Here is a 13409-nt window from a genome sequence, read left to right on the forward strand (position 1 = left end):
TCAATTGATCTCAGTCTCACTTTTATGCATGCATACACTCCCACACCCAGACATTAACACAGACAGATTTCTATTTTTTGTTAATTTTTTTGTTTGTTTTAGTTTTATACTAGCTAAACAGTAAAAGTGCTGTTTAGTGAATGTAAAATAATGGCGGCAATTAGCTCCATTACAGATCGAGCTCCACGGTAGTGTAATATGTTGCCAATGAAGTGACGGACTCGTTTTTCAGTGTACATTAACACCCTATGGGAGAACATTCATTCTCCAGTCAGAATGGTGCAATACAAGTTGCCCATTCTCTAATAATCATTAACACTGGCTCTTGCATGGAATGAAGCTAATGGGCCAGTTTACGAGCAGTGATGTTTCCGACAAAATATATTTCATGCAGCTCTCTTTCTGTGAGCCTTATTTATTTATCTGTTTACTTACTTACTCACTTCTTACTTTATTTAATTTACTGATATTGTCCTTGAAGTTTATGAAGTAAGCATGTTGGCTGGATATGGGTATGAGCAATTCCTTGTCTTTTTGACTGTAATACAGTGTAATGTGATTTGTGTCATCCAGGTTTGTATTTACATTATTAACTCTTATGTGGAGGTCTTAATTTTTATGTTTCACCACTATAGGCAATGTTTCTATGCTTCATGTGAAATTAAGAAAGTTGTCTTGAATCTGTTAATTAAAAAAATGAGCTATGGAACTTTCTGCAAGTGCTGGCATGTGAAACTTTTACTGCAGATTATACAGTTTGCTCATTCTTAGTTTTGCATGTGTCTGGGTAACTCTGTTTATTTTTTTTGCTGTCAGAAGTAATCTTGTTTATAGGATACAAAGATTCCAAGGAGATGTTCAGAGCAATGTGCTTCTCTGAAGTTAGCCGTGGAGCGACTCAAAGTTTCAGACCAAAACTCCCTATTTCTTTGGGTTACTAAAACATTACTTCAGTATGTTTTAAAGTGAAACACATTTCAGATCAGTATTTAGCCAGTAGACTCCAAATGAAAGAATTGCTCAGTCCCCAGACATAACAGGGCAATGTTGTATGAGGGGGGCAGATCTTCTAAACGGGGCTGCACATTTTGTTCTTAAATTAACCATACTTTAGCAATAAATGAGAATAATCAGATGATGTGAAATGCTGGCAGTATGTGCTTCAGACGTTTCAGAAGTGTATATATATATATATATATATATATATATATATATATATATATCTTTAACAGCCCTTTTACTACATCCATAAATTGCAAAGTTCTGTAAGAATGACCATCAACTGTTTTACATATATTTTGCAGGTTTGCACTTCAATATTTGTTGTTTCTCTTGCATTGTGAAGGCTTCTTGTGTTTTTGTATGATGGAGTGGGGAGTTTTGTGTTGCTTTATAATAAAATACCACCAAGACCACCGATCTAAGAAGTAAGCAAATATAATGAGACACTTAGCGCATTGGCTTACACAGCCTTCCAAGAGTCTTGGAAGGCTGTGAAAGCCAAGGCGCTAAGTGTTTCATTAAATTCACTTACTTCTTGGATCAATGGTCTTGGTGGTATTTTATTTTTTTGTTTTTAAGTTTTGTATTGCTTTGTTTGATTTTTTATTTTCAGGTACAGTTCAGATGTAGATATTTTAGCAGAAGAGTGCTGTAGATTTATCACAGGAATCTTTTTTCTCCCCACAGTCCGTGCCCTTTCACAACAGCTGGAAAACAAAATCTTATCAAAACAGTTTGGCTCCAAAAAGTGGGTAATAAGTTGCCCTAGTGACATCCAGGTAACCACAAACACTGAACTATAATTAGATTATATTGAAAAAGAACTATGCAAACTGGATCGAAACAAGGCACAGAGAGGAGATGGAATTAGTAATAATGACCTGAGAACACTTCAGCAAGAACTTATAATACCATTATATCTATTACTTACTAGGTTGTATAAATATGGGGAGATTCCTCAAGACTGGAGACATGCACTTGTTAAACCTGTCTTTAGGGGAAAGGGGAGTAGGAGAAACCCAGTCATACAACCCTTTAAGTCTACTTTCATGTTGTGGAAAAATAATGGAGACGATAACACTGGATAAGTTATTGCCAGAACTGGAAAGGTCGGGACTTGGAACCATGTATCAGCATGCATATGTTGAAAATAGATCCATTACCACCTTTAACATGATGTTCTATGACAATATAACAACAGCCATGAATGACAAATTGTGCTGTGATGTATTTTATATAGATTTAACTTTTGCATTTGACAGGGCCATACACAAAACTCTGATCAATAAATTAGTACAACTGGGCATTGATGTACTCTTGATAAGATGGATAGTTGCATGGTTTACAAATAGGACACGGCAAGTATCATACAGCAACTGGACAGGTAAGATTTTTGGTTACAGTCTGGGTGTCCCATAAGGCTCTGTCCAAGGCCCTTACTTGTTTAGATTGTATCTTTCAGACCTAACTTTTTCATCTGAGGTGTTCTACAGTCTGTATGCAGATAACTTGAATTTGGGTAAACTTATTACATGTGTTACAGATAAGGCATAGCTGCAAAACAACTTGACTAAATTGACCATTTGGGCACAGGAGAATAATATGTTGAGAGATACACCAAAAACTAAGCGTATGAGATTTGGGAGACATAAATTGAAAGGTGAATATATATTAATACCACACACACTGATTGAAACTGTAGACTCATTTAAGGACCTGGGTATATGGGTAGATCCAGGCTGAGGTTTTCTAATCATATCAACCAATTGGTTAATGATAGTTACAGAACTATAGATTGTATAAAAATATATATACAGTCTAGGAAATCAGAAGTTATGAAGTCATTGCTTGTCAGTTACATTAGACCCAAACTTGAGTATGGAATAGCAATATGGAAACCTTATAAGAAAACAAGCATGAGTAAACTGGAAAGAGTACAGCAGAAATATACCAAGGGCATCCATGGATGTGAAAATTAAAGTTATTATGAAAGACTAAAACATCTGAACTTGTACAGTGTCTCGTACAGAATTTTAAGAGGAAATCTTATTCAGGTATATAGGGGATTTAGAGACAACTACTTCGGGAATGTTTGGGGTTATCAAAAAAGTAGTGAAGAATCATCAGACAACCTATATAGAAGATTCTAGAGGAATGTGAACTGTACTAATTGGCTATCTGACAGAGCAGCTAATGCATGGAACAGACTACCAAATTACATTAAAGCAAGCGCTAGTTTAGATATTTTCATGAACAGCCTGGACACATTATGTGAACAACTGTTTTGGAATATTGGCAGACTAGATGGACATTAATGTCTGTGTTTGAAATATTTATGTATGTAAGTGACAGTTGTGCATCCATGGAGACAGTATCATTAAGTAAGGGGAGCAGACACAACACACACACATAGACACACACACACACACACACACATACAGACACACACACACACACACACACACACACACACACACACACACACACACACACACACACACACACACGCGGAAGGGAACAGGAAAGCAGGTGGTCCCCACGCCACCAGAAAAAAATTTTTGTTTTTCTTTATTTATAGAGTTCATTTTTTTCTTTACTGCATCATTTACAGTGGTCTAGAAGGTATTTAGGTTTGTTTACTGGCATGAATCTGGGCCTAAAGAAGTCACCATACCATGTCAAAAAGAATTTTTTGTGTTTGTCATAAAAATCATACAGTTTCAGCTTAGCATTGAATGCACTGCATGGAAAGCCCTTAATGGATTTTAAGTGTGTTGCTTCCTTATAGAACATTCACTCAACTTTAAACATTAGCCTGCAGATAGTGATTTGCAAGTTTAAATAATTTTGTGTCATTTGCTAATCAAATTACTGTTACAACTTATTCTGAGCAAACTATATGCATAAATATTTTAAAAAAGCATTTTCTTATTAAAAAAATACTATGGGAATACATCTCTGCCTTATGATACAGCACACTGAAGACAAGGTCCAAAGAGCACTTCTTTGAGTTTAACTGAATGAACTGACAAGTCAAACAAAATGCAACTATATATTTTTTTATATTTTGTTGAGGATGTGAATCCCATTAGGCACACTATATTTTCAGGGAAGACCTGACGTAGTGGTATTTGCTTGGGGGGGGGGGGGTAATCTCTCTAGTAGCTACTAACTGTAAGCTGCCACACCAAAAGAAAGGGGAAGAATTATTTCAGGTTCATTCAGTTAAGCTGAAAATACCTGTTTGGCATTACAAAGCAGAGAGCTGGTGTACAACTTTCAAACAAAATGCTGACATGTACAGTTCTATGCAAGATGTCTAGTTTCCCCATAGCATCTCTTGTAAGTGGCCTTGGGGGATTCACAGACATAAAATGCCAGAAGGGTTAGGTGGGGAACAGCAAAGGATAGTACTTAAATGTACTGCAGTACCGTATGCCAAAGCCAAGACAGTGGAGCACTTTTGATGCAGTACATTTTTTAATTGCCAAGTTTTAAGGTAGATGCTAGGTTATCAGTCCAGTAGATCATGTGTAATTCAGCCACTGTAACTTCAACTACTTGTACCTTAAATATTATAAACTGTTTGGATGTCTGCAACAGTAAAGCCTATGGCAAAGAATCAAAACCTTCCACTTTATTAAACATCTGCCCAATTTCAATTCTTTCAGCCTGAGAGAAATTAGTCTAGTCTCAATCGTCCAATTATTTCCAACATTATAATTTTCCTTTCAGTCACCAGTATGATTTCTGGAATGGGAAAAGTACTGTGGCTGCTAACTGAATTCTTTCTGATGGTACTTTATTCAATATGACTAAAAGATATTCAGGCCTCAGCAAGATTTATGACTTGGTAAATCACAACATCGTCTTCAGGCTTCCTTCGCCATTGGATTAAGTGAAAAAGTGAAAGGCTGGTTTAAGAACTTTATGTCCTGCTGGGGTTATCTAGGTTTAGATATGGTTATTTGGTTATGCTTACCTCTTTCATTAGTAATGCTTATTAATAAAGTTGTTACCTCATAGGTTCATAGGTAGGTACTAGGCTATTGGCCCTAGGGCCTATATAAGCCTAGCCAAAAAGGTTCCCTGGCTTTTGCCACCCAAGAAAATTATTTTCCTGTACCCCTGTCGAGCAGAGCCACAGAAGTGATCCCCAAGGTGAATTTCTTATTTCCCATTCAATCATCAAGATTTTTCTTGAAGAGTGCTAATGAGGAGCTCTGTTTGACATAGATAGGTAGTCTGTTCCAGAGTATGGGAGGTCTCTGGGACAGGAATCTATTCCTCCAGCATGTTCTGTTTATTGTGGTGACAAGGTTTAGGTCCCTACTGCATGTAGTTCGGAGGGATTGAAATTTCTTTAAGTGGAGCATGTCCAACAGTTCTGGGTTTGACATAGCTTTGTATGTTAGGCAGAGATCGCCTCTGAGTAGGCGATATGCGATGGAGTAAAGCTGGAGTTTTTTGACACGGTCTGCTTAGGGTATCTGTTTGAGGCCAGTAATCCTCTTTGTGAGGTATTTCTGTGGCCTTTCCAGTTGTTGTAGATGTCTTGTGAGGTACCTCAAAGGCAATACACACTGTGTGCAGAGCTCATTGTAAATGGAGTCACCTATACTGAGCCAGAAGATATGGCAAACCTCCTGGCTGATAAATTCAGCTCTAACTTTAATCCTCTCTCCCCCTCAACCTTCCCTCAGGAAATATCATTAAATATAACTCCCCATACTATCACTAATATCACTAAGGAAGAGGTGCTTAATGCACTCTCTCTAAGACCAAGAACACTGCATTAATGGGCCCAGACAATATCCCAGGATGCCTTCTAAATAGGAAGAAACATGACCTATGACGGCCTCTGGAATTACTATTTAACTGTAACCTCCAAACAGGCTTCGTGCCTCATGAATGGAGAAAGGCAACAGTCATCCCTCTGCATAAAAGTGGGCCATCGACAGACCCATAAGTCTCACTAGTCTTATATGTAAAGCCAAGTAAAGAATTATCATGGAGATGATCAATAGAGACATAGTAAACCTCCAGACACTGGACCCAAACCATTTTGGTTTTGTCAACGGCAGATCATACCTACTCAACCTGGTGGACTTCTTTCAGAAGGTCAACACAGCAATAGATGAGGGCAAAATCGTTCCCACTGCCTACCTTGACCTGGCCAAGGCATGTGACACAATACCCCACTCAGGCATTGTTGACAAACTGAAGAGGTTAAGTACAAACCCGTATGTCTCCCGGTGGATAGCCAACTGGCTCACAGGCAGGACCCAGGAAGTTAGAATTGGGGAGTCTACCTCTACAAAGAGGCCAGTTACAACTGGAGTCCCTCAGGGACCAGTCCTTGGACTGCTCCTTTTTGGCATTTACTTCTCAGAAGTCAAGGCCAATGTCAGTGGTCTCTGGCTGACTAAATTTGCAGATCATTACAAATTAGGGGCTGTCATTGAATCTCACAGTGACACAAATGTTCTCCAGGAGGGGCTGACACAGACAAATAACTGGTGTCAGAGCCATGGACTAAAACTAAATGCCAAGAAATGCATAACAGTATCCTTTGGAAAGTCATCTATCCCTGGTAACTATCACATTGACAACACACCCCTTAGAGTTTAGTCAGGGACTTAGGGACACACATAATGTGTCTACAGTGATGAGGAAATCAGTCTATGTTGTGCAACTTATAAACAAAGGTATGACATCTAAGTCCAAGGAAGTCATCATTTCACTGTATTTGGCATTCATCGTTGAGGACAATGCACCCTTTGGTATGTACCTAAATATGCATAGCCAACAATTGGAACATCCACAGAGGTTCCTCACTAAAAGAATACAGGGCATAAGTAATATGTCCTATGCAGACAGCCTCAAAGCCTTATCCCTGTATTCTGTCTCCTATAGGCTTTTGAGGGAAGATCTATACCTGGCAAACAGGGCATTGTCAGACCCCACTCTGATGGACCTCCTGCATATCCACAAAACAAACAGAAGCAGAATTACCAGTGCTAAAGACTCAAACCTTGCCTGTGATATAAATAGGACTAGTTGGAGAGATAGGTATGTATCCCAGAGACTAACCCGTCTATGGAACAGGCTCCCCATCCATGTGAAGCAGAGTTTCTCCATAACCCAATTCAAGTGCAACTTGGACAACTGGATGGGAAACTGGAAATTCATCCCTGGTTTGACACCTATGTCTCTAATCCAGACAGGTAACCTGAAAATGGTTCATCTCCCAGGCCCATGCTTACACTTATCAAGGGTATCAGAACTTGTCAGAGATTTGGGATGTATGGCTAGGCTTAAAAAAGCCCTTATGGTCGTTAGTCGAGTAAACACCTACTGTATGAACCTATGAAAAATAACTGACTAAAAGAAAGTTATACATCAAGGTAGGACATTCTCAGACCAAGTCCCCTAATAAACGTAGCTCCAGAAATGCTCCTTCTTCCTCCAACACTTTTCTCTACATTCGGTAACCATATACATCTTGGTCAGAAACAGATTCCTCAGCAACAAGTAACAAGTTTTCCATTCCTTTACTGAAATGAAGGCATAAATGCTAGTGGATACTAACCCTTCTACAGCTGCTGACCCTAACTCATCAGCAATAATTCAGCAGTGTATTAAGGCTGTCTGCTGCCAAAATAAATCCTTTAACTATTCTGATTTGAAGTATTCTCAGAATTAATTAGATATCTACAAGGATTTGTACAAGTGTCAGGTTTGGTAGTAATTATCTATCAATGAGTACAATGTCATTAGCAGTTTGTGAAACAGTACTAGGTCCAGGGAACATAGGTTCATAGGTGGGTACTAGACTATCTGCCCAAAGGCATTTATAAGCCTAGCCAGAATCTGTTGGCTTTCGCCGTCCCCTTAGATTAGTTCCATGTGCCTCTGTCCAGCAGAGCCATTGAAGTGACCCCCGAGGTAAACTTTCTGTTTCCCATCCACTCATCAAGGTTTCTTTTGAAGAGTGTTAGCGAGGAGCTCTGCCTAATGTAGATTGGGATCTTGTTCCAAAGCATGGGAAGTCTCTGGGACAGGAATCTATCCCTCTAGCATGTCCTATTTATTGTTGTGGTGAGGTTTAGATCCCTAGAGCATGTGGCTCGAGGGGATAAGGTTTTCTTTAGGTGTAGCATGTCCATCAATTCTGGGTTGGACATGGCCTTGTATGTCAGGCAGAGATCACCTCTGAGTAGGCGGTATGCAACCGAGTACAACTGGAGTTTCTTCAGTCGAGCTGCATAGGACATCTGTTTGAGGCCATTGATCCTCTTGGTGAGGTACTTCTGTGGTCTTTCCAGCTGGTGCAGGTGTCTTGTAAGGTACATTCCAAATGGGGCATTGTACTCTATGATGGGTCTGATGAGTGATGAGTAGAGGGGCACAATGACCTCTTTTGATCTGGATGCAAACCCTTTTGTGATTAGGTGGGCCACGTAGAAGGATTTTCTAACCACTTTGGCAATGTGATTATCAAAGGTGAGATTACTATCTACTTGGGTCCCCAGATCCCTTATTACGTCTTCCGTATTTAGGGGACTGCCACCTATGTGGTAGTTTGTGGGTACTATGTTTTTTCCAAAGGGGATGACTATGCACACTTTGGCATTTAGCTTGAGGCCATGATTTTGACACCAGGTATCCGTCTCAGTGAGATCCTTTTGGAGGATGTCTGTGTCAGCCGGAGAGTCAATTATAGCCCCTAGTTTACAGTCGTCTGTGAACTTAGTCAGCCATAGTCCTCCTGCGCTTGCCTGTACCTCTGAGAAGTATATGCCGAACAAGAGGGGTCCTAGGACTGAGCCCTGGGGAACACCACTTGTAACCAGTTTAGAGACGGACCTAGCTCCCACAACTGTCACCATGTGGGTTCTGTCCGTGAGCCAGTTGTGATGTAGAGGTTTATGTTCAGGCTGGTGAGCTTGTCTATAATACCAGAAAGGGGAATAGTGTTGAAGGCCTTAGCGAGGTCTAGGTAGGCTCTGTGTACCACCTTTCCCCTTGTCTATAGCCTTGGTAACTGTTTCAAAGCAGTCCACCATGTTTAGGAGGCATGATCTGCCCTTAACAAAGCCAAACTGTGTAGGGTCCAGTGTTTGGAGGTTCCCAATGTCTCTGTTAATGAGTTCCATGATGATGCACTCCATAGCTTTGCAGACCAAGCTAGTCAGGCTTATAGGGTGATAGTTCCCGGGTCTGTTGTGGCTCCACCTTTGTGGAGCGGGATAACTGTTGCTGTGCGCCACTCTATGGGTTTGTAGCCTGTGGAGAGGCTGAGGTTGAGCAGTGTGTTTAGGTGAGGGGTTAGTTTATCTTTAAGCTCGTGTAGGATGCAGTCTGGGACAATGTTCGGTCCCACTGATGCTGACTTTTTGGCTTTGGAGAGGGCTGTTTTAACCTGAGTGTCTGTGATTTCAGGGACTCTACATTCTTCTGGTATGGTTATGGGTCCTTTACGGGGTGAGATGGGGGTGAAGTTTGCGCTGAACCTGTCTGCCAGGATGTTGGCGATATTGGTCAGTTCAGTGTATTTTGTGCCATTCTGCACTAACTCCGAGCAGATCTGAGCATTGCCACTTAGATTCTTGACATAGCTAAAGAATGCCTTGTGGTTATCTTTGGAGTCCTTGGCAATTTTTCTTTCAAAGCTCGCCTTGGATGATTTTATGACTCCCTCCTTAATAAATACCATACATGTCCGCTAAAGTGATGGCACAAAATCTTCCCTCTCCTGTATACATACCCCTCAACCTCTTAGCGCAAAAAATGGGACAGACTTTAAATACTGCTCTTATAAACTTATAAAATTGCAAGAATAACAGGATTTGTCTTAGCATGCATTTTTCTGAAGGATATGAAGTCTGTAACACAAATGTATATCATTATTTAGTGACTTCAGTACTCAGATCATCCCATTGATTTGGGATTGATTTTATGACTCTCTCCTTAATAAATACCATACATGTCCGCTAAAGTTATGGCACAAAATCTGCCCTCTCTTGTATACATACCCCTCAACCTCTTAGCGCAAAAAATGGGACAGACTTTAAATACTGCTCTTATAAACTTATAAAATTGCTAGAATAACAGGATTTGTCTTAGCATGCATTTTTCTGAAGGATATGAAGTCTGAAACACAAATGTATATCATTATTTAGTGACTTCAGTCCTCGGATCATCCCATTGATTTGGCAGAAAATCACAGATTTTACGAGGAACAGATTCAAAAGTATGAGGCAAAAATCTGGACATTTTGCAAATATCTGTACAGTTGAGAGGTTTGCTTGTATACCTCTGCAGTGTTTTTGTTTTTTTACCTCACTTCTATAGTCATGCTTAAAATATTTAATGTTTCACCTCTCTTCTATTTTTAAAAAGAAACACTGCCCATATTATCATCTGTAGTTTGTAAATCACACTTTCTGAATTAATTTCTGTAGCTAATTAGTTTCATAGCTTCACAGTTTACTAGTATTGCATATGGGACATAAGACCAATCAGAACTCGGACTCAAGATTCACAGAATAAACTATGTGACCCACTCATGTATCCAGTAGTCTTTCAGACATGGCTAATATGACACACTGTGTTATATATAAAATAGTTTATCCCACAGATGCACAATGGAGTATGAAATGCACTTTGTTCTTATGGTAGTATCATATTTCCAATTTTAAGTATAAAATCATCACTCCTGCAGAGTAAGTTTGCATGAAGTACTTCAGCATGGCTCCCAGCTGAAATGTCAGCACTCAAAATGCTGAGTACCGACAAGCTGAAAAAAAAATACTGAAAATCCAAGAGAAGAATGAACCTTGAACATCACCCTTCTCCTTTAAACTTCTTTGTTGCATGGAGGCAACCCCCCGTTGCACCCCTTGATGTTAGGAGAGCCCCCTACACCCCCCAAGCATATACATATGTTGTTGTTGTGTCTTTCGGCTTTTCCCGGTTAGGGGTCGCCACAGCAGAACTCCGGTCCGCTAATGATTGGCAGTAGATTTTTATGTGCCAAGTGGCCGGCCCTGACGCACAACCTTCAACGAAGGCACGCCCATTCACGCATGTCTCCACACAGAAGACGCTCTAGCTGAGAATCGAACAGGACAACGTCTTACTGTGAGGCGACAATGCTACCGCAGCACCACCACCGCAGTTAGCATATACATATATCAACTTTTAAATCACCATACCTCAGAGAAAGGGGAATATTCCAGGAAACAGCTATTCAGTCTTCATGTTTCAGGATTCTCTCTAGTGGATTGCCCTGGTTAACATTCTATATTCATAAGCACCCAAAGTTTTCCATCGTGAAAACCCTTAAAGGTCGAACACAGTTTGCTCTAATTTAACATTACAAGGAAAATTCTGGTAAGATAACAGTTTTTGCTGTACTTCCTCTGAACAGACTCCAGGGAGAGCATGTTGCACCTACTGTATGGGCAAAACAACGAGATACTTTCAATTACTGGCCTTACATACGAGTCAAATAATCTTACTAACACTATCCTGCACCTTGTAATAAAGTTTTAAAAAATTAAATTCAAAATTCTCATGTCTCTGGCTTTGATTGTTTGGGCATGGACCTTAAATGCATAATTGTTGTACATCATGATGTCTAAATTCTTGTATGGTTTTAATTTGTTTCAAATTGCAATCACCTACACTTACATCAATCCTAGGTGAAGTTTTTTCAAAGAATAATACTCTGGAATTATCCTGATCACTGTGGAAACCATGTTTATTCAGCCAAGTGTGCGCTACATTAAGAAAGCCATTCATTTTTTTCAAAATCAGTACTTTTACTTATGTATGCCCCTATTTTAATATCATCTACATACTTTATAATCCAGAAGGGGTTGGACTATGAAAATAAAAAAATACCATATTAAAAAAAACAGGTTCCAACAGAGATCATTAGGGGACAGCAGTCCTGATGTTTTCCCAGCCCGCAAAGTGCATTTTGGTTGTCACTCTCTGGTACCCATCCTATATAGCCAGTTATGGATCTTCTCCATTATATCTTGGTTAACAGAAAGCTGTTCCACTGAAGCAATAATGACTTACTGTAGTGAACTCTCAAAACCTTTTGACATATCCAGTTATACAGCTACTACTCCCAATCCTAGGTCTAAGGCTTTACTGACAGAATTACAGAATTTCACTAAGGTGGTAAAAGCAGATCTGCTCGTAGTAAAGCCATGTTGATGCAATCATTAGAGGGTCCTAAAGATCCACCATCCAAAATGGTCAAGAGACAAGTCTCAAACGTTTTCCCAATAAATGAAGCTAAGCAAATAGGGGCTAAACCACAGTGCCCCCTTCATGGATGGGCACAACATTAACCAGTTTCCAACTTGGGAGGAACAATACTGGATGTTAATAACAGACTGAAAACAGTTGGTAATGCTGTCCAGTAAATGACTTGAGAATTCTGTCAAAATAGCCTCTGTGTTATCTGGTACAGAGCCGCAATCACTTTTTAGTCAACTTAATATTTTTGTACTAAATCAGAAGTAAAGATGGATTCCCTCACAATACCTCATTAAAAAATAATAGACCTCATTTGGTAGAGGAATTTTCCCTTTCGCAGGTATTGTGCAGTCTCAGAATTAGTATATATAATTAGTGGAGGTGTGGGGATGTTGGTGATGTCTTTCTTTAAGTAACATTTCCATGTATCAAGAAGAATAGAAGCATCATTGGCACGTCCATACTGGAAAGTCCACGTTTCTGTTTTTAACGCAGACAGGCTTACCTTCAGGATGCTGTTCTTGTATTAAAAGATGAACATATGTTATACACAGGGTCCTTTTTCACAACAGTACTACTACTTAAAATGGTACTGGGCATAATTTAAAGTCACAGAACCACATTGTTTCATAGGAGGTTACAAGCCATACAGCAGATTGTTTTTTTCTGGCTGAAAGTACCGCTTGCAAATCGTAGCAACAGTGAGGAACTACTACACTGGAATTTTATTTCTTCTTTTTACAACCCCCCCCCCAGCAAGGACAAGCTGGCAGCAGCAGACACTGACTCCCATACTCCCCCTTGCTAGCTCCTAAAAGAACCAAAGCTGCTAGTCAAATTTAATCATAGCATAGTTAGGGCTTTATCCTTGTACATCACAGAGAATGTCATACACATGAAATCTTCAGGCAACATCTTCAGGCTCTGTTCAAGAGAAATTTTGACCTGTGGAAGGGAGATCGTAGGTTTACCCCGGGAATCATCTCTGTGTCACTGCTGGACAGAGGCACAACAAACTAATGGGCACAGTATTTTTTCATATAAGGGGTGGCGTAAGCCACAAAAATTTGGGCTAGGCTTATAAATGCCTTAGGGCAGATAGCCTAGTATAAACCTATGAACCTATG

General features: G+C 39.8%; 1 protein-coding gene across 1 annotated transcript in view; it reads right to left on the reverse strand.

Annotated features, from left to right (window-relative positions):
* The window catches only part of SYNE2 (spectrin repeat containing nuclear envelope protein 2), a 3814665-nt gene that overhangs the window by 1560059 nt on the left and 2241197 nt on the right, over positions 1-13409 (reverse strand). The gene's annotated exons all lie outside the window — the stretch shown is intronic.

The sequence above is a fragment of the Protopterus annectens genome, chromosome 6.part0 (genome assembly GCF_019279795.1).
Source record: "Protopterus annectens isolate FY-2018-M chromosome 6.part0, PAN1.0, whole genome shotgun sequence".
Classification (NCBI taxonomy): domain Eukaryota; kingdom Metazoa; phylum Chordata; order Ceratodontiformes; family Protopteridae; genus Protopterus; species Protopterus annectens.